Genomic DNA, 22689 nt, shown 5'->3' on the forward strand with positions numbered 1-22689 from the left:
ATATATATATATATATATATATATATATATATATATATATATATATATATATATATATATATATATATATATATACAGGTCATTCTCAAAAAATTAGCATATAGTGTTAAATTTCATTATTTACCATAATGTAATGATTACAATTAAACTTTCATATATAATAGATTCATTATCCACCAACTGAAATTTGTCAGGTCTTTTATTGTTTTAATACTGATGATTTTGGCATACAACTCCTGATAACCCAAAAAACCTGTCTCAATAAATTAGCATATTTCACCCGACCAATCAAATAAAAGTGTTTTTTAATAACAAACAAAAAAACAATCAAATAATAATGTTCAGTTATGCACTCAATACTTGGTCGGGAATCCTTTGGCAGAAATGACTGCTTCAATGCGGCGTGGCATGGAGGCAATCAGCCTGTGACACTGCTGAGATGTTATGGAGGCCCAGGATGCTTCAATAGCGGCCTTAAGCTCATCCAGAGTGTTGGGTCTTGCGTCTCTCAACTTTCTCTTCACAATATCCCACAGATTCTCTATGGGGTTCAGGTCAGGAGAGTTGGCAGGCCAATTGAGCACAGTAATACCATGGTCAGTAAACCATTTACCAGTGGTTTTGGCACTGTGAGCAGGTGCCAGGTCGTGCTGAAAAATGAAATCTTCATCTCCATAAAGCATTTCAGCCGATGGAAGCATGAAGTGCTCCAAAATCTCCTGATAGCTAGCTGCATTGACCCTGCCCTTGATGAAACACAGTGGACCAACACCAGCAGCTGACATGGCACCCCACACCATCACTGACTGTGGGTACTTGACACTGGACTTCAGGCATTTTGGCATTTCCTTCTCCCCAGTCTTCCTCCAGACTCTGGCACCTTGATTTCCGAATGACATGCAAAATTTGCTTTCATCAGAAAAAAGTACTTGGGACCACTTAGCAACAGTCCAGTGCTGCTTCTCTGTAGCCCAGGTCAGGCGCTTCTGCCGCTGTTTATGGTTCAAAAGTGGCTTTACCTGGGGAATGCGGCACCTGTAGCCCATTTCCTGCACACGCCAGACTCAGTCCACTGCTTCCTCAGGTTCCCCAAGGTCTGGAATTGGTCCTTCTCCACAATCTTCCTCAGGGTCCGGTCACCTCTTCTCGTTGTACAGCGTTTTCTGCCACATTGTTTCCTTCCAACAGACTTACCATTGAGGTGCCTTGATACAGCACTCTGGGAACAGCCTATTTGTTGAGAAATTTCTTTCTGGGTCTTACCCTCTTGCTTGAGGGTGTCAATGATGGCCTTCTTGACATCTGTCAGGTCGCTAGTCTTACCCATGATGGGGGTTTTGAGTAATGAACCAGGCAGGGAGTTTTTAAAAGCCTCGGGTATCTTTTGCATGTGTTTAGAGTTAATTAGTTGATTCAGAAGATTAGGGTAATAGGTCATTTAGAGAACCTTTTCTTGATATGCTAATTTATTGAGACAGGTTTTTTGGGTTATCAGGAGTTGTATGCCAAAATCATCAGTATTAAAACAATAAAAGACCTGACAAATTTCAGTTGGTGGATAATGAATCTATAATATATGAAAGTTTAATTGTAATCATTACATTATGGTAAATAATGAAATTTAACACTATATGCTATTTTTTTGAGAAGGACCTGTATATATATATATGGATGTACAGTATAAGTATATATATATATATATATATATATGTATATATATATATATACATAATTTATATATAGTACAGTTCATGCACTATATACAATTCATACACACTGTGTGCAAAATTATTAGACAAGTTGTATTTTGATCACATGATACTTTTTATACATTTTGTCCTAGTCCAAGATGTTCAGGCTTGAGAACCAACGACCAATTAAGTAAATCAGGTGAGGTACATCTCTGTAATGAGGAGGGGTGTTGTCTAATGACATCAAAACCCTATATAAAGTGTGCTTAATTATTAGGCAACTTCCTTTACTTTGGCAAAATGGGTCAGAAGAGAGATTTGACGGGCTCTGAAAAGTCCAAAATTGTGAGGTGTCTTGCAGAGGGATGTGCAGCGCCCCAGAGTCCTGGTCGCTGCAGTAACGTCGCTCTAAAGGGAAGCACTGTTATGTTTAATTGTTTATAATATTTCAAAATTTTGTGTGTTTTCTGTTAACATGTATTGCTGTTCTTGTTTTCCCAGTCCGGGAGTACTGGATTTAACCGGGGGGAGTGCAGCACCCCAGAGTCCTGGTTGCTGCAGTAACGTCGCTCTGCCACTAAGGGGAGTGATGTTACGTCTGATTGCACTAAGGGAGTTCACCTGACCAGGTAACATACACACTACACTTCACACTCTGGCCACCAGGGGGAGTGGTTCTATCTAGTAGGCCACTCCTCACACTCTGGTAAAACTGGGGGTTGGACAGGAAGACAGAGAGAAGTAACAGGGAAGAGCTAGAGAGAGGACCTGTCAGGGATGGGATCCTGACAGATTCCTAAGAAAGGACAAAAAGTGAGAAAACGGGAATACAGCAAAGAGGCGATAGGACCAGAAGGAGTCGTGCTGTAAGATCGAGGCAACATCCTTCTGAGGCGCAAACAGTCGGTGGCCGGAACGCCGAGCAAGTAAGAGACTCTAAGCATTACTGCAAACCATGGCAGGATAGCCAATTATAGGTTGGCTGTCTCACCCAAATCACCTAAGCAGACAACGGAGGCAGCTGTGGGAGAGGGGCGACTCTAGGGTCCCGGAAGAACTCCAGGCCTACCCTGTCATACGGGTGCGTCCTAACCATATCATCTGGGGGACGGAGAGAACGAACATCAGAGACAGACAGAATCAGTTGTGAGGACTATCCCGGGGTGCTCAGCAGCAGGGAAGGACTACAACACACAGGCGCTAGAAGGTAAACGCTGATTCCCACCTGTTAGGGGGACTCCTGATGTGCCTTCGGACTGGCCGGTCTCAGACAGCCCTGTTAACAGTGCTCTGGATTGAGTACCTCGAGACCTTCAGTAAAGAGGTAAAGAGACTGCAACTCTGTGTCCTCGTTATTCATCGCACCCCACACCCCAACATCATCACGTTCTATCTTCGCTGGACGCCCCTCAGCAGGGTCACGGACCGGGTCTAGCCACCGTGACCACCCCAGAACTGAGACACAGAGGCCCGGTACCGGGTGCCCCTCGGCCCTGCGGCAGTGGGGGCGCTCCAACTTGGCGTCACGAACAGGATCTACATAAGCCTGAAGAATCAGGTCATGTGTGCATTGGAACTGTGATTTATTGTGCTTGGACTGTGACTTATTGCAAAGACTGTGAATTGCTAATTGCCACCAAGAATTCCCGCCACAATTCGCCATTGCCGCGCACGGAGGGAGGAGCCTTAGCTTCGTGGGCGGAACCGGTCAAGAGAAGCGCAGAATGAGGAAGCGCGGTAAAGTGCCAACTCCGGAAAAGGAACTCCGACCTCCAACAGGTTAGTGGGAGGAAGGGACGGCCATGTCCGAGTCGGGAGGAGCGGAGGCGGCGGTTGCAGCCGTGCACACAGGGGCAGCTCCGGTCCCCGCAGCGGACGTAGCCGCGGCCCTAATACCACCACCGGTTGCCGCGGAACCCGCTGCCCCCATCAGCCAGTCGGACACTGCCGCTACCACAAAGGCCATAATGCCCTTCTCTATGCCATACCTGCCCGGAGCGGCCTGGCTCCCACGATACTCCGGGGAGTCGCATACGTTCACTGACTTTAAAGAAGGGATCTGCAGCCTGCTTGAGTTCTATCCCCTGACAGAGACTCAGAAGGTTCATATGATAATCGGCCAACTCTTTGGGGCGGCTCTGAGAGAAGTGAAGTCCTGGCCCGCCGCGGATAAGGGAACGGCACAGCAGGTTTTTGCAAAGCTTAAAGCCACCTTCGATACCCGTACTGCTACAGAAATTAAATTGACTTTCTATGGATGCAAACAGAGACTGCAGGATAGCTTACGGGACTATGCCCTTAACCTCCAGGAGGCGCTGCGGGCCATTAAGCAGAGTGACCCCGGCAGCATGCAAGATGAGGATAAACTCCTGAAAGAGCGGTTCATTGAGGGGCTCCTGTGCAGTCACCAAAGGGGCCAATTACACTTCTTGGCCATGCAGAATCCAGACTTGACTTTTGCGCAATTCAAGGATAAAGCTATCCAGGCGCTGCAGGAGCGACAGCACAGCCATGCAATACCACCCAGGCGTCACGCTCTCACAAACCACCAGGAGGTGGCACCGGATGCCCCAGTCGCCGCCGAGGCCGACACCCAGAGCCTAGAGGACGACTCCCCTGCAGGACTCTGCCTCCAGATGCAGGAGCTGACCAAGAGCGTTGCTGCCCTAGCCCGGACGGTGCAGTCCCTACAGGAGGCCTCCAAGGAGAAGATCCAGCTGGCCTCCAGACCAGAAGATGTCCCCTGGATGCGACAGAGGAGGACTCCGCCGACCAGAGGCCGGGACATCGATCGCTTCCATCGGGACGAATGACCCATCTGCCGCCGCTGTCACCAGGTGGGCCACCTGGCAAGGTACTGTCCTTTAAACGAGCAACCCCTGGGGCAAAGGGCCAACCCCCAGGAGTAGGACCATCAGGCCCGCAGCATTGGAGAGCCAAATACTTTGGAGGGCGGCCAGTTCTTCCTGTTGTGATCGACGGTATCCCCATGAACACTCTGCTGGACACCGGTTCTCAGGTGATGACTATGCCTTACATGCTTTATAAACGGTATTGGGAGGACACCGATATTACTCGTGGCCCCGTGTTGTGGATTCTGTTTGTGGGCTCCCTCTGGTGGTTACTGCTGGTACTGGGTGACTTTGGTGGGTTGCGGCCTTTGGTTTCCACCTGTCCATCAGAGGCTGGGTGTTTCCTATTTTACCTGGCCTTTCTGTCATTCCCTTGCCGGCTATCAATGTATTCAGATGTGCTCTGTTTGGTTCCTGCCTACCTGCTCCCAGATCTTTCAGGATAAGCTAAGTGCTGATTTTCAGTTGTTTGTTTTTTTGTCCAGCTTGCTTATTATGTCTCTATGCTAGCTGGTAGCTCTAGTGGACTGAGGTTCTCCCCATGTGCCATGAGTTGGCACATGGGTTCTTGTAATCTCAGGATGGTTTTTTTGATTAGGATTTTTTGCTGACCGCTCAGTCCCCTTTTGTATCGTTCTGCTTTCTAGTTTACAGCGGGCCTCAATTTGCTAAAACTATATATATCATCTCTATGTGTGTGCCTTCCTCTCATTTCACCGTCAATACATGTGGGGGGCAACTATATCTTTTGGGGTTCATTCCTCTGGAGGCAAGTGAGGTCTTTATTTTCTCTGCAGTGCTAGTTAGCTCTTAGGCTGGTGCGTGGCGTCTAGAACCAACGTAGGCACGCTCCCTGGCTATCTCTAGTTGCGTTTGTCAGGCGTAGGGCAGCGGTCAGCCCAGGTTCCATCACCCTAGAGCTCGTCCGTTATTTATTTGTACTTTGCTTGTCCTGTGCTATCCCTAGCCATTGGGATTCATGACAGTATAGCCGGCCCACAAAGTGTTAATTGTTTGGGCTGAAGCAGGAGAAAAAGAAGTGTTTAAGGGAATTTTTTTTTTTCCCTTCAGAGTTTTGCTGCCTAGCCCTTAATTGCTGTCTAGCTGCTTCTTACCTCCTCTTAACCCTTGAATGGCTCTGATCTTAGCTGTTTAACATGGATGTCCAGAGTTTGGCTTCCAGCCTGAGTAATCTCGCGGCAAAAGTTCAAAACATACAGGATTTTGTTGTTCACACTCCCATGTCTGAACCTAGAATTCCTATTCCAGAGTTCTTTTCTGGAGATAGATCTACCTTCCTGAATTTCAGGAACAATTGTAAATTGTTTCTTTCTTTAAAATCTCGCTCCTCTGGAGACCCTGCTCAACAGGTCAAGATTGTAATATCTTTCCTGCGGGGCGACCCTCAGAATTGGGCATTTGCATTGGCACCAGGGGATCCTGCATTGCTGAGTGTGGATGCGTTTTTTCTGGCATTGGGATTGCTCTATGAGGAACCTAACCTGGAGATTCAGGCTGAAAAGGCTTTATTAGCCCTCTCTCAGGGGCATGATGAAGCGGAAATATATTGTCAAAAATTTCGGAAATGGTCGGTGCTTACTCAGTGGAATGAGTGCGCCCTGGCTGCAAACTTCAGGAATAGTCTTTCTGAGGCCATTAAGGATATTATGGTGGGGTTCCCTACGCCTACAGGTCTGAATGAGTCTATGGCTATGGCCATTCAGATTGATCGGCGTTTACGGGAGCGCAAACCCGTGCACCAGTTGGCGGTGTCTTCTGAACAGGCACCTGAGACTATGCAATGTGATAGAATTCAGTCCAGAAGTGAACGGCAAAATTATAGGCGGAAAAATGGATTGTGTTTTTATTGTGGTGATTCAGCTCATGTTATATCAGCATGCTCTAAACGCACAAAAAGGGTTGATAAATCTTTTGCCATTGGTACTCTGCAGCCTAAGTTCATTTTGTCTGTGACTCTGATTTTTTCACTGTCTTCCATTTCCGTCGATGCCTATGTGGATTCGGGCGCTGCCCTGAGTCTTATGGATTGGTCATTTGCTAAATGCTGCGGTTTTAGTCTGGAGCCTCTGGAAGTTCCTATTCCTCTGAAGGGAATTGACTCTACACCATTGGCTATGAATAAACCGCAGTATTGGACACAAGTGACCATGCGCATGACTCCCGTTCATCAGGAGGTGATTCGCTTCCTTGTACTGTATAATTTACATGATGTACTAGTGCTTGGTCTGCCATGGTTACAAACTCATAATCCTGTCCTGGACTGGAAAACAATGTCTGTGTTAAGCTGGGGATGTCAGGGGGTTCATGATGATGCACCTCCGATTTCAATCGCTTCATCTACTCCTTCTGAGATCCCTGCGTTTTTGTCTGACTATAGGGATGTTTTTGAGGAGCCTAAGCTCAATTCGCTCCCTCCTCATAGAGATTGTGACTGTGCTATAGAATTGATTCCTGGCAGTAAGTTCCCTAAGGGTCGTTTATTTAATCTGTCACTGCCAGAGCATACTGCTATGCGGAATTATATAAAGGAGTCCTTGGAAAAGGGACATATTCGTCCATCTTCGTCCCCTCTGGGAGCAGGTTTTTTTTTCGTGGCAAAAAAAGATGGTTCCCTGAGGCCTTGTATAGATTATCGCCTTCTGAATAAGATTACAGTCAAATATCAGTATCCATTGCCATTATTGACTGATTTGTTTGCTCGCATTAAGGGGGCTAGGTGGTTCACTAAGATAGATCTTCGTGGTGCGTATAATCTGGTGCGGATAAAACAGGGTGATGAGTGGAAAACCGCATTTAATACGCCTGAGGGCCATTTTGAGTATTTGGTAATGCCTTTTGGACTCTCCAATGCTCCGTCAGTCTTTCAGTCCTTTATGCACAATATTTTCCGTGAATATCTGGATAAGTTTATGATTGTGTATTTGGATGATATTTTGGTGTTTTCTGATGACTGGGAGTCTCATGTTCTACAGGTCAGGAAGGTGTTTCAGGTTCTGCGGGCCAATTCTCTGTTTGTGAAGGGCTCAAAGTGTCTCTTCGGAGTCCAGAAGATTTCATTTTTGGGGTACATTTTTTCTCCTTCTACTATTGAGATGGATCCCGTCAAGGTTCAGGCGATTTGTGACTGGACACAACCTACATCTGTTAAGAGCCTTCAGAAGTTCTTGGGGTTTGCTAATTTTTATCGTCGGTTCATTGCTAATTTTTCCAGTATTGTTAAACCTTTGACTGATTTGACTAAAAAGGGTGCTGATGTTGCTGATTGGTCTCCTGCGGCCGTGGAGGCCTTTCAGGAACTTAAGCGCCGGTTTTCTTCTGCTCCTGTGTTGTGTCAACCAGATGTTTCACTTCCTTTTCAGGTTGAGGTTGATGCTTCCGAGATTGGAGCGGGGGCGGTTTTGTCACAGAGAAGTTCTAATGGCTCGGTGATGAAGCCATGTGCATTCTTCTCTAGAAAATTCTCGCCCGCCGAGCGCAATTATGATGTGGGTAATCGGGAGCTTTTGGCCATGAAGTGGGCATTTGAGGAGTGGCGTCATTGGCTTGAGGGTGCTAAACATCGTGTGGTGGTCTTGACTGATCACAAGAATCTCATTTACCTTGAGTCTGCCAGGCGTTTGAATCCTAGACAGGCTCGTTGGTCGTTGTTTTTTTCTCGTTTCAATTTCGTGGTTTCATACCTGCCAGGTTCAAAGAATGTGAAGGCAGATGCTCTTTCCAGGAGTTTTGTGCCTGACTCTCCTGGAGACTCTGGGCCTACTGGTATCCTTAGGGATGGGGTAATATTGTCCGCCGTATCCCCAGACTTGCGACGTGCATTGCAGGAGTTTCAGGTGGATAAACCGGATCGTTGTCCACCAGAAAGACTGTTTGTTCCGGATGATTGGACCAGTAGAGTCATCTCCGAGGTCCATTCTTCTGTGTTGGCTGGTCATCCTGGAATATTTGGTACTAGAGACTTGGTGGCCAGGTCTTTTTGGTGGCCTTCCTTGTCTAGGGATGTGCGTACCTTTGTGCAGTCTTGTGAAGTGTGTGCTCGAGCTAAGCCTTGCTGTTCTCGGGCCAGTGGGTTGTTGTTATCCTTGCCCATCCCGAAGAGGCCTTGGACGCACATTTCCATGGATTTTATTTCTGATCTCCCGGTTTCACAGAAAATGTCCGTTATCTGGGTTGTGTGTGACCGCTTTTCTAAGATGGTTCATTTGGTGCCCTTGCCTAAGTTGCCCTCCTCCTCTGAGTTGGTCCCTTTATTTTTTCAGAACGTGGTTCGTTTGCATGGGATTCCGGAGAATATCGTTTCTGACAGGGGATCCCAGTTTGTGTCTAGATTTTGGCGGACGTTTTGTGCCAAGATGGGCATTGATTTGTCTTTCTCGTCTGCATTCCATCCTCAGACGAATGGCCAGACGGAGCGAACTAATCAGACCTTGGAAACTTATTTGAGGTGTTTTGTTTCTGCTGATCAAGATGACTGGGTTGCTTTTTTGCCACTGGCCGAATTTGCTCTTAATAATCGGGCTAGTTCTGCCACGTTGGTCTCTCCTTTTTTTTGTAATTCGGGGTTTCATCCTCGTTTTTCCTCTGGTCAGGTGGAGTCTTCGGATTGTCCTGGAGTGGACGTGGTGGTGGACAGGCTACATCAGATTTGGAATCAGGTGGTGGACAATTTGAAGTTATCTCAGGAGAAGACTCAGCAGTTTGCTAATCGCCGTCGCCGCGTGGGTCCCCGACTTCTTGTTGGGGATTTGGTGTGGTTGTCTTCTCGTTTTGTCCCTATGAAGGTCTCTTCTCCTAAGTTCAAGCCTCGGTTCATCGGTCCTTATAGGATCTCGGAGATTCTTAACCCTGTATCTTTTCGTTTGGATCTCCCAGCATCGTTTGCTATTCATAATGTGTTCCATCGGTCGTTGTTGCGGAGGTATGAGGTGCCCGTTGTTCCTTCGGTTGAGCCTCCTGCTCCGGTGCTGGTGGAGGGAGAATTGGAGTATGTTGTTGAGAAGATCTTGGATTCTCGTGTTTCCAGACGCAAACTCCAGTATTTGGTTAAGTGGAAGGGTTATGGTCAGGAGGATAATTCCTGGGTGGTCGCCTCCGATGTTCATGCGACTGATTTGGTCCGCGCCTTCCATAGAGCTCACCCTGATCGCCCTGGGGGTTCTCGTGAGGGTTCGGTGACCCCTCCTCAAGGGGGGGGGGTACTGTTGTGGATTCTGTTTGTGGGCTCCCTCTGGTGGTTACTGCTGGTACTGGGTGACTTTGGTGGGTTGCGGCCTTTGGTTTCCACCTGTCCATCAGAGGCTGGGTGTTTCCTATTTTACCTGGCCTTTCTGTCATTCCCTTGCCGGCTATCAATGTATTCAGATGTGCTCTGTTTGGTTCCTGCCTACCTGCTCCCAGATCTTTCAGGATAAGCTAAGTGCTGATTTTCAGTTGTTTGGTTTTTTGTCCAGCTTGCTTATTATGTCTCTATGCTAGCTGGTAGCTCTAGTGGACTGAGGTTCTCCCCATGTGCCATGAGTTGGCACATGGGTTCTTGTAATCTCAGGATGGTTTTTTTGATTAGGGTTTTTTGCTCACCGCTCAGTCCCCTTTTGTATCATTCTGCTTTCTAGTTTACAGCGGGCCTCAATTTGCTAAAACTATATATATCATCTCTATGTGTGTGCCTTCCTCTCATTTCACCGTCAATACATGTGGGGGGCAACTATATCTTTTGGGGTTCATTCCTCTGGAGGCAAGTGAGGTCTTTATTTTCTCTGCAGTGCTAGTTAGCTCTTAGGCTGGTGCGTGGCGTCTAGAACCAACGTAGGCACGCTCCCTGGCTATCTCTAGTTGCGTTTGTCAGGCGTAGGGCAGCGGTCAGCCCAGGTTCCATCACCCTAGAGCTCGTCCGTTATTTATTTGTACTTTGCTTGTCCTGTGCTATCCCTAGCCATTGGGATTCATGACAGCCCCGATGACGATTTCACCAGCATAGCCAGTAATGGTCAGCCGTTGCCACAAGTGGGGTATAAAGAGGTCACCATCAAGGTGGGGCAGGTGGAATTGGAGGCCCAAGGGATTGTAATCGTTGATATTGACCGCCGTGAATGTAATCCTATGATGACTATCGGTACCAATGTTATAGAAAATTGTCTTGCAGAAGTTATTGTCTTGTTACAACAGGTAGCAGAAACCACTGGCTACAGTGAACAACGCGCCCTGCAAAAAGAAATCAGAGCTCTGATGCAGAGACAGCAGGTAGAGCTGACTGGTGGTGAAATTGGTCGTGTCACTGTGAGTGATTCAAACCCTATCGCGATACCCCCCAGGAGTGAGATGTTAATATGGTGTCGGGCAGCCATAGGCCTCAGGGGTAAGGACTACCAGGCCCTGGTAGAACCCGTGTATTCAGACAATAGGCCTACTCTTTTGACAGCCAGGGGGGTGGTCGACGTCCACCAGGGGAGGGTGCCCGTACATGTCCTTAATTGAGGAGAGGAAGAGGTCACCTCACCAAGTATGCCACGCTTGCCAAACTGTTCGCTGTCAATAATAGTGTGATACAGACACCTGAACCCTTGGCCCCGTCTAACCTGGCGGAGGACAATGGTTCTGCGGGGCACTCGAAAGATTGGTGTCGGGAATTGCATGTGGGAACTGACTCCACCCCATCCCATCAGAAACAGGGGGCCTACAGGGTGGTTCACGAGTACGAGCGGGTATTTAGCAAACACCCCTTAGATTTTGGACAGGTGAAAGGGATCCAACATCATATCCCCACGGGAGATCACCGGCCCATAAAGGAGAGATACCGCCCTGTACCTCCAGCTCATTACCAGTGTGCCAAGGACATGTTGCGAGAAATGAAGGAGGCTGGGGTGGTGAGAGACAGTTGTAGCCCCTGGGCAGCTCCATTAGTCCTTGTTAAAAAGAAAGATGGCACAATGAGGATGTGCGTTGATTACAGGCAGTTAAATCGCATTACACATAAGGATGCATACTCACTGCCCAGAATAGAAGAGTCTCTGGCTGCCTTAAAATCTGCTAACTACTTTTCTACCTTAGATCTCACCAGTGGGTACTGGCAGGCTCCCGTGGCAGAGGCGGACAAAGAGAAGACGGCCTTCACGACACCGATGGGTCTCTGCGAATTCAACTACATGCCCTTCGGATTGTGCAATGCCCCGGGGACGCTCCAGAGGATGATGGAGTGCTGTCTGGGGCACAAGAACTTTGAAACCGTACTGCTGTATTTGGATGATGTCATTGTCTTCTCTAAGACCTACGAAGACCATCTGAAGCACCTGGCTGAGGTGTTTGAAGCCCTGTCCAACTTTGGCTTAAAGGTGAAACCGTCCAAATGTCATCTGCTGAAACCCAAAGTGCAGTACCTGGGCCATGTGGTGAGCGCTGAAGGAGTAGCCCCAGACCCCGACAAGGTCACGGTGATCCAAGACTGGCCAAAGCCCAGCAACCTCCACGAAGTCCGGCAGTTCCTCGGGCTGGTCGGCTATTACCGAAGGTTCATCAAGGACTTCACCAAGAAGGCCGCGCCCTTGCAAGACCTGTTGGTGGGCCAATCAAAGAAGACCAAGGGGAAGAACGCCCCATTTGACTGGAACGAGGGGCTGGAAGGATCCTTCACTTGTTTGAAGTCAGCACTGACAGGAGAAGAGGTGCTGGCCTACCCCGAATACGACCAACCGTTTGTGCTGTACACGGATGCCAGCAATGTGGGATTGGGAGCCGTGCTATCCCAGGTCCAGAAAGGCAAGGAGAGGGTGATCGCTTACGCGAGCAGGAAGCTCCGCCCCACGGAAAGGAACCCTGACAACTACAGTTCCTTCAAACTGGAGTTCCTTGCCATCGTCTGGGCAGTGACAGAGAGGTTCAAACACTACCTGGCCTCGGCAAAATTTACCGTCTTCACGGATAATAATCTGCTGACGCACTTGGGTACAGCCAAACTCGGGCCTTGGAACAGCGGTGGATGGCCCGGCTGTCCAACTATGACTTCACCATCAAGTACCGGGCAGGACGCAAAAATGCAAACGCCGATGCCTTGTCCCGGATGCCCAATTTGCCAGAAACGGGGGAGGACCCGGAGGCACTTGAAGAGGTAGAGTTGCCTGCATTCCATCACCCCAAAGCCGCTCAGTACTCCCATCATGTGAAGAACCGGTACAAGAACCAACAGGATGCCACGCTGAATCCCCTGCCCCATCACGGATGGGCGGAGACCCAGGATGGTGACCCCGCGGTCCGTCGGGTGAAAGAGCTCCTGACGCAGGCAGGGTTGCACCCCAGCCCAGATGATCCACTTAAGACACGACAGCTGTGGAAGGGGAGAAACCAACTGTTTATCCATGATGGCAAGCTGTGCCGGAAGGGTATCGACCCACGTACTCATGAATTGGTATGGCAGATAGTGGTGCCGAGGCGAGATGCGCCCATGGTTCTGGGAGCCTACCACGATGGAGCCGGACACTTCGGATGGAAGAAGCTGGAGAGGCTACTCCGAGGGAGGTTCTATTGGATTGGCATGAAGGGAGCCATTGAGAAGTGGTGTCGGGAGTGCGGTCCATGTAGCCTACGTAGGAAGGACCGTGACAGCCAACGGGCTCCCTTGCAGCCCATCATCACCAAACGGCCACTCGAACTGGTCGCGCTGGATCATGTGAAGCTGACACCTAGCCGGTCAGGCTATATCTACGCTCTTACCATCCTGGATCACTACTCCAGATTTTTGGTGGTTGTACCTGTCAAGGATCTAACGGCCAGGACGGCTGCCAAGGCCTTCCAGCAGTACTTTTGTAGGCCCCATGGGTACCCAGAGAAGGTACTGACCGATCAGGGACCAGCATTCGAAGCAGAGGTGTTCCAAGAGTTCTGCCATCTGTACGGGTGTAAGAAGATCAGAACCGGTGTGTATACCATCCCCAAACCAACGGGATGTGTGAAAAGATGAACCAAGTGGTGATCGACTTACTGAAGACCTTACCCATAGAGGAGCGGAACCTGTGGCCAACAAAGTTGCCTGACTTGGTGGACATATACAATCATATCTGTTGTGAATTTGGTTTCTGGGCTTCCCCGGTGGTTTCTGGTGGTACTGCACTTGTGTGCTTCATCTCCTCTGTTCACCTGTTTCCATCAGGATGTGGGAGTTGTCTATTTAGCCTTGCTCCTCAGTCATTTCTATGCCGGCCAACAATGTTACCAGAAGCCTTTCTGTTGCATGTTCCTGCTCCTAGACTACTATCAGCTAAGTTGGACTTGTAGTCCTAAGATTGTTTTGCATTTTTGTTCCAGTTCTCTGTGTTTGAATATTTCTGAGGCTGGAAGCTCTTGTGAGCTGAAATTGCCACTCTGGTGTCATGAGTTGATATTAGAGTCTTAAAGTAATTTCAGGATGGTGTTTTGAAAGGGTTTTCAGCTGACTGTGAAGTTCCCTTTTCTGTCTTCCTACTATCTAGTAAGCGGACCTCAATTTGCTAAACCTATCTTCATACTTCGTATGTCAATTTCCTCTAAAATCACCGACAATATATGTGGGGGCTACTGTCTGCCTTTTGGGGAAAATTTCTCTAGAGGTAAGCCAGGTCTGTATTTTCCTCTGCTAGGGTCAGTGTTATGACCCCAATGGCGAGGGTCTCAGAGGAACGTGGAAGTCTGCAGAATACAAAAATCCAGCTCATAGGGCAGTGGTAACTGGGTTGACCATATATCTACTCCTAACGCCAACACTAGAAGTAGCCGGGGATCATTCCTACGTTGATTCTAGATGACACACGCCAGCCGGAGAATCTAGCTACCCCTAGTAGAGGAAAACAAAAGACCTTTCTTGCCTCCAGAGAAGGGGACCCCAAAGCTGGATAGAAGCCCCCCACAAATAATGACGGTGAGGTAAGAGGAAATGACAAACACAGAAATGAACCAGGTTTAGCACAGAGAGGCCCGCTTACTGATAGCAGAATAAAGAAAGGTAACTTATATGGTCAACAAAAACCCTATCAAAATCCACACTGGAAATTCAAGAACCCCCGAACCGTCTAACGGTCCGGGGGGAGAACACCAGCCCCCTAGAGCTTCCAGCAAAGGTCAGGATATAGATTTGGAACAAGCTGGACAAAAATACAAAACCAAAACAAATAGCAAAAAGCAAAAGGCAGACTTAGCTGATATAACTGGAACCAGGATCAGTAGACAAGAGCACAGCAGACTAGCTCTGATAACTACGTTGCCAGGCATTGAACTGAAGGTCCAGGGAGCTTATATAGCAACACCCCTAACTAACGACCCAGGTGCGGATAAAAGGAATGACAGAAAAACCAGAGTCAAAAAACTAGTAACCACTAGAGGGAGCAAAAAGCAAATTCACAACAGTACCCCCCCCTTAGTGAGGGGTCACCGAACCCTCACCACGACCACCAGGGCGATCAGGATGAGCGGCATGAAAGGCACGAACTAAATCGGCCGCATGAACATCAGAGGCGACCACCCAGGAATTATCCTCCTGACCATAGCCCTTCCACTTGACCAGGTACTGAAGTCTCCGCCTGGAGAGGCGAGAATCCAAGATCTTCTCCACCACGTACTCCAACTCGCCCTCAACCAACACCGGAGCAGGAGGCTCAGCAGAAGGAACTACAGGCACAATGTACCGCCGCAACAAGGACCTATGAAATACATTGTGAATAGCAAACGACACAGGAAGATCCAGACGAAAAGATACAGGATTAAGGATTTCCAATATCTTGTAAGGCCCAATAAAACGAGGTTTAAATTTGGGAGAGGAGACCTTCATAGGAACAAAGCGGGAAGAAAGCCATACCAAATCCCCAACGCGTAGTCGGGGACCCACACCGCGGCGGCGGTTGGCAAAGCGCTGAGCCTTCTCCTGTGACAACTTCAAGTTGTCCACCACATGATTCCAGATCTGCTGCAACCTATCCACCACAGAATCCACCCCAGGACAGTCAGAAGGCTCCACATGACCCGAAGAAAAGCGAGGATGGAAACCAGAGTTGCAGAAAAAAGGCGAAACCAAGGTGGCGGAACTAGCCCGATTATTAAGGGCAAACTCAGCCAACGGCAAGAATGTCACCCAATCGTCCTGATCAGCAGAGACAAAACACCTCAAATAAGCCTCCAAAGTCTGATTGGTTCGCTCCGTCTGTCCATTAGTCTGAGGATGGAAAGCAGACGAAAACGACAAATCAATGCCCATCCTACTACAAAAGGATCGCCAGAACCTGGAAACGAACTGGGATCCTCTGTCTGACACAATATTCTCAGGGATGCCGTGCAAACGAACCACGTTCTGGAAAAATACAGGAACCAGATCGGAAGAGGAAGGCAGCTTAGGCAAAGGAACCAAATGGACCATCTTGGAGAAGCGATCACAAATCACCCAGATAACGGACATGCCCTGAGATAGCGGAAGATCAGAAATGAAATCCATGGAGATATGTGTCCAAGGTCTCTTCGGGACAGGCAAGGGCAAGAGCAAACCGCTGGCACGAGAACAGCAAGGCTTAGCTCGAGCACAAGTCCCACAGGACTGCACAAATGACCGCACATCCCTTGACAAGGAAGGCCACCAAAAGGACCTGGCCACCAGATCTCTGGTGCCAAAAATTCCCGGGTGACCTGCCAACACCGAGGAATGAACCTCGGAAATGACTCTGCTGGTCCACTTATCCGGGACAAACAGTCTGTCAGGTGGACAAGACTCAGGCCTATCAGCCTGAAATCTCTGCAACACACGTCGCAGATCCGGAGAAATAGCTGACAAGATAACTCCATCTTTAAGAATACCAACAGGATCAGCGACTCCAGGAGCATCAGGCACAAAGCTCCTAGAAAGAGCATCGGCCTTCACATTCTTTGAACCTGGTAAATACGAGACAACAAAATCAAAGCGGGAGAAAAACAATGACCAGCGGGCCTGCCTCGGATTAAGGCGTTTAGCAGACTCGAGATACATCAGATTTTTGTGATCAGTCAAGACCACCACACGATGCTTAGCACCCTCGAGCCAATGACGCCACTCCTCAAATGCCCATTTCATGGCCAACAACTCCCGATTGCCCACATCATAATTTCGCTCGGCAGGCGAAAACTTCCTAGAGAAAAAGGCACAAGGTTTCATAACAGAGCAACCAGGGCCTCTCTGCGACAAAACGGCCCCTGCCCCAATCTCCGAAGCATCCACCTCAACCTGAAAGGGAAGTGAGACGTCAGGCTGGCACAAAACAGGCGCCGAAGTAAACCGGCGTTTCAACTCCTGGAAAGCCTCCACGGCAGCAGGAGCCCAGTTAGCTACATCGGAGCCCTTCTTGGTCATATCCGTCAAAGGTTTCACAATGCTAGAAAAATTAGCGATAAAACGACGGTAGAAATTAGCGAAGCCCAAGAACTTCTGAAGACTCTTAACTGACGAGGGCTGAGTCCAATCAAGAATAGCTCGGACCTTGACTGGGTCCATCTCCACAGCAGAAGGGGAAAAAATGAACCCCAAAAAGGGAACCTTCTGCACACCAAAGAGACACTTTGAGCCCTTGACAAACAAAGAATTTTCACGCAAAATTTTAAAGACCAACCTGACCTGCTCCACATGCGAATCCCAATTATCAGAAAAAACCAAAATATCATCCAGATAAACAATCAAAAATTTATCCAGATACTTCCGGAAAATGTCATGCATAAAGGACTGAAAAACTGAAGGCGCATTGGAGAGCCCAAAAGGCATCACCAAGTACTCAAAATGACCTTCGGGCGTATTGAATGCGGTTTTCCATTCATCACCTTGCTTAATGCGCACAAGGTTGTACGCACCACGAAGGTCTATCTTGGTGAACCACTTGGCACCCTTAATCCGGGCAAACAAGTCAGACAACAGCGGTAAAGGATACTGAAATTTGACAGTGATCTTATTTAAAAGCCGATAATCAATACAAGGTCTCAAAGATCCGTCCTTTTTTGCCACAAAAAAGAATCCCGCACCAAGAGGGGAAGAAGACGGACGAATATGTCCTTTCTCCAGAGACTCCTTGATATATGAACGCATAGCGGTATGTTCAGGTACCGACAGATTAAACAGTCTTCCCTTAGGAAATTTACTGCCTGGGATCAAATCTATAGCACAGTCACAGTCCCTATGAGGAGGCAGTGCACTGGACTCAGACTCACTGAAGACATCCTGATAATCAGACAAATACTCCGGAACTTCCGAAGGCGTAGAAGAAGCAATAGACACAGGCAGGGAATCCCCATGAATACCACGACAGCCCCAACTTGAGACTGACATAGCCTTCCAGTCCAGGACTGGATTATGGGTCTGTAACCATGGCAGCCCTAAAACGACCAAATCATGCATTTTATGTAAAACCAGGAAACGTATCACCTCGCGGTGTTCAGGAGTCATGCACATGGTAACCTGTGTCCAATACTGCGGTTTATTTGCTGCCAATGGTGTAGCATCAATACCCCTAAGAGGAATAGGATTTTCTAATGGTTCAAGAGTAAAACCACAGCGCTTAGCAAATGAGAGATCCATGAGACTCAGGGCAGCACCTGAATCTACAAACGCCATGACAGGATAAGATGACAGTGAGCAAATCAAAGTTACAGACAGAATAAATTTAGGTTGCAAATTACCAACGGTGACAGGACTAACAACCTTAGCTATACGTTTAGAGCATGCTGAGATAACATGTGTAGAATCACCACAGTAGTAGCACAAGCCATTCCGGCGTCTATGAATTTTCCGCTCATTTCTAGTCAGGATTCTATCACATTGCATTAAATCAGGTGTCTGTTCAGACAACACCATGAGGGAATTTGCGGTTTTTCTATCACATTGCACCGAATTAGGTGTCTGTTCAGACAACACCATGAGGGAATTTGCGGTTTTGCGCTCCCGCAACCGCCGGTCAATTTGAATAGCCAGTGCCATAGTATCATTCAGACCTGTGGGAATGGGAAAACCCACCATAACATTCTTAATGGCTTCAGAAAGGCCATTTCTAAAATTAGCGGCCAGTGCACACTCGTTCCAATGTGTCAGCACGGACCATTTCCGAAATTTTTGGCAATACACTTCAGCCTCGTCCTGCCCCTGAGACATAGCCAGCAAGGCCTTTTCTGCCTGAATCTCAAGATTGGGTTCCTCATAAAGTAAACCGAGCGCCAGAAAAAACGCATCAAGATCAGCCAATGCCGGATCTCCTGGCGCCAGCGAAAAAGCCCAATCCTGAGGGTCGCCCCGTAAGAACGAAATAACAATTTTTACTTGCTGAGCAGAATCTCCAGATGAACAGGGTCTCAGGGACAGAAACAATTTACAATTATTCACGAAATTCCTAAACTTAAACCTGTCTCCGGAAAACAGTTCAGGAATCGGTATTTTAGGTTCTGACCTAGGATTTCTGATAACATAGTCTTGTATGCCCTGCACACGAGTAGCCAGCTGGTCCACACTTGTAATCAAGGTCTGGACATTCATGTCTGCAGCAAGCATAGCCACTCTGAGGTAAAGGGGAAGAAGAAAAAAAAAAAAACTCAGAATCTTCTTTCTTATAATCCCTCTTCTGCAATGCATTAAACATTTAATACTGGCTTGGCAAACTGTTATGACCCCAATGGCGAGGGTCTCAGAGGAACGTGGAAGTCTGCAGAATACAAAAATCCAGCTCATAGGGCAGTGGTAACTGGGTTGACCATATATCTACTCCTAACGCCAACACTAGAAGTAGCCGGGGATCATTCCTACGTTGATTCTAGATGACACGCGCCAGCCGGAGAATCTAGCTACCCCTAGTAGAGGAAAACAAAAGACCTTTCTTGCCTCCAGAGAAGGGGACCCCAAAGCTGGATAGAAGCCCCCCACAAATAATGACGGTGAGGTAAGAGGAAATGACAAACACAGAAATGAACCAGGTTTAGCACAGAGAGGCCCGCTTACTGATAGCAGAATAAAGAAAGGTAACTTATATGGTCAACAAAAACCCTATCAAAATCCACACTGGAAATTCAAGAACCCCCGAACCGTCTAACGGTCCGGGGGGAGAACACCAGCCCCCTAGAGCTTCCAGCAAAGGTCAGGATATAGATTTGGAACAAGCTGGACAAAAATACAAAACCAAAACAAATAGCAAAAAGCAAAAGGCAGACTTAGCTGATATAACTGGAACCAGGATCAGTAGACAAGAGCACAGCAGACTAGCTCTGATAACTACGTTGCCAGGCATTGAACTGAAGGTCCAGGGAGCTTATATAGCAACACCCCTAACTAACGACCCAGGTGCGGATAAAAGGAATGACAGAAAAACCAGAGTCAAAAAACTAGTAACCACTAGAGGGAGCAAAAAGCAAATTCACAACAGGTCAGTCAGTCCTCCGGCTGGCGCTGGGCGTCTAGGGATAAAACGTAGGCACGCTACCCGGCCACTGTTAGTTGTGCGGTAGGTTTAGCTCACAGTCAGCTCGAGTTCCCATCTTCCAAGAGCTAGTCCTTTTGTATGCTTTACTACGGTCTCTTGCCATTGAGAACCATGACAGTTTGGCCGGCCAAGGGTTAAAATAATTGGCAGAAGAAAGGAGAGAAAAGAAGTCTGCAGAGAATTTTTTTTTTTTTTTTTCCTGAGTTTGCTCATTAGTTGATTCACTTGCATCTCTGCTTACTGCAGCCTTCGTCTCTCTCTCCTTCTAATCCTTGAATAGTTCTGATTTCACCTGATTAAAATGGATCCTCAGAGTTTAGCTATAGGTTTGGATAATCTCGCTATGAAGGTTCAAAGTTTACAGGATTTTGTAATTCATGCTCCTATATCTGAACCTAGAATTCCTTTACCTGAATTTTTCTCCGGGGATAGATCTCGCTTCCAGAATTTCAAACATAATTGTAAATTATTTTTGTCTCTGAGATCTCGCTCCGCTGGAGATCCTGCACAGCAGGTCAGGATTGTAATTTCCTTGCTCCGGGGCGACCCTCAGGATTGGGCATTTGCTTTGGCACCAGGGGATCCTGCGTTGCTCAATGTGGATGCGTTTTTCCTGGCTTTGGGGTTGCTTTATGAGGAACCTCATTTAGAGATTCAGGCTGAAAAAGCCTTGATGGCCCTGTCTCAAGGGCAAGATGAGGCTGAAATATACTGCCAAAAATTTCGTAAGTGGTCTGTGCTTACTCAGTGGAATGAGTGCGCCCTGGCGGCGAATTTCAGAGAGGGTCTCTCTGATGCCATTAAAGATGTTATGGTGGGGTTCCCTGTGCCTACAGGTCTGAATGAGTCCATGACAATGGCTATTCAGATTGATCGGCGTTTGCGGGAGCGCAAACCTGTGCACCATTTGGCGGTGTCTACTGAGAAGGCGCCAGAGATTATGCAATGTGATAGAATTCTGTCCAGAAGCGAACGACAGAATTTTAGGCGGAAAAATGGGTTATGCTTCTATTGTGGTGATTCAACTCATGTTATATCAGCATGCTCTAAACGTACTAAGAAGCTTGATAAGTCTGTTTCAATTGGCACTTTACAGTCTAAGTTTATTCTATCTGTGACCCTGATTTGCTCTTTATCGTCTATTACCGCGGACGCCTATGTCGACTCTGGCGCTGCTTTGAGTCTTATGGATTGGTCCTTTGCCAAACGCTGTGGGTTTAATTTAGAGCCTCTGGAAGTTCCTATACCTCTGAAGGGTATTGACTCCACGCCATTGGCTAGTAATAAACCACAATACTGGACACAAGTAACTATGCGCATTAATCCGGATCACCAGGAGATTATTCGCTTCCTTGTGTTGTATAATCTACATGATGTGTTGGTGCTTGGATTGCCATGGCTGCAATCTCATAACCCAGTCCTCGACTGGAAAGCAATGTCTGTGTTAAGCTGGGGATGTCAGGGGACTCATGGGGACGTACCTTTGGTTTCCATTTCGTCATCTATTCCCTCTGAGATTCCGGAATTTTTATCTGATTATCGTGACGTTTTTGAGGAGCCTAAACTTGGTTCACTACCTCCGCACAGAGATTGCGATTGTACTATAGATCTGATTCCGGGCAGTAAGTTTCCAAGGGGTCATTTATTTAATCTATCTGTGCCTGAACATGCTGCTATGCGGGAATATATTAAGGAGTCCTTGGAAAAGGGACATATTCGTCCTTCGTCATCTCCCTTAGGAGCCGGTTTTTTCTTTGTATCTAAAAAAGATGGCTCTTTGAGGCCGTGTATTGATTATCGGCTTTTGAATAAAATCACGGTTAAATGTCAGTATCCTTTGCCACTGCTTACTGATTTGTTTGCTCGAATAAAGGGGGCCAGGTGGTTCTCTAAGATTGATCTTCGTGGGGCGTATAATTTAGTGCGAATTAAGCAGGGGGATGAGTGGAAAACCGCATTTAATACGCCTGAGGGCCATTTTGAGTATTTGGTAATGCCTTTTGGTCTTTCAAATGCCCCTTCAGTCTTTCAGTCTTTTATGCATGACATTTTCCGTGAATATTTGGATAAATTTATGATTGTGTATCTGGATGATATTTTGATTTTTTCGGATGACTGGGACTCTCATGTCCAACAGGTCAGGAGGGTTTTTCAGGTTTTGCGCTCTAATTCCTTGTGTGTAAAGGGTTCTAAGTGTGTTTTTGGGGTTCAAAAGATTTCGTTTTTGGGGTACATTTTTTCCCCCTCTTCCATTGAGATAGACCCTGTCAAGGTTCAGGCTATTTGTGATTGGACGCAACCCTCTTCTCTTAAGAGCCTTCAGAAGTTTTTGGGCTTTGCTAATTTTTATCGTCGATTTATAACTGGTTTTTCTGATGTTGCTAAGCCGTTGACTGATTTGACTAAGAAGGGTGCTGATGTTGCTGATTGGTCCCCTGCTGCTGTGGAGGCCTTTCGGGAGCTTAAGCGCCGCTTTTCTTCCGCCCCTGTATTGCGTCAGCCTGATGTTACTCTTCCTTTTCAGGTTGAGGTCGACGCTTCAGAAATCGGAGCTGGGGCGGTTTTGTCGCAGAAAAGTTCCGACTGCTCCGTGATGAGACCTTGCGCGTTCTTTTCTCGTAAATTTTCGCCCGCTGAGCGAAATTATGATATTGGTAATCGGGAGCTCTTGGCTATGAAGTGGGCTTTTGAGGAGTG

The sequence above is a fragment of the Ranitomeya variabilis genome, chromosome 2 (assembly GCF_051348905.1).
Source record: "Ranitomeya variabilis isolate aRanVar5 chromosome 2, aRanVar5.hap1, whole genome shotgun sequence".
Taxonomy (NCBI): Eukaryota; Metazoa; Chordata; class Amphibia; order Anura; family Dendrobatidae; genus Ranitomeya; species Ranitomeya variabilis.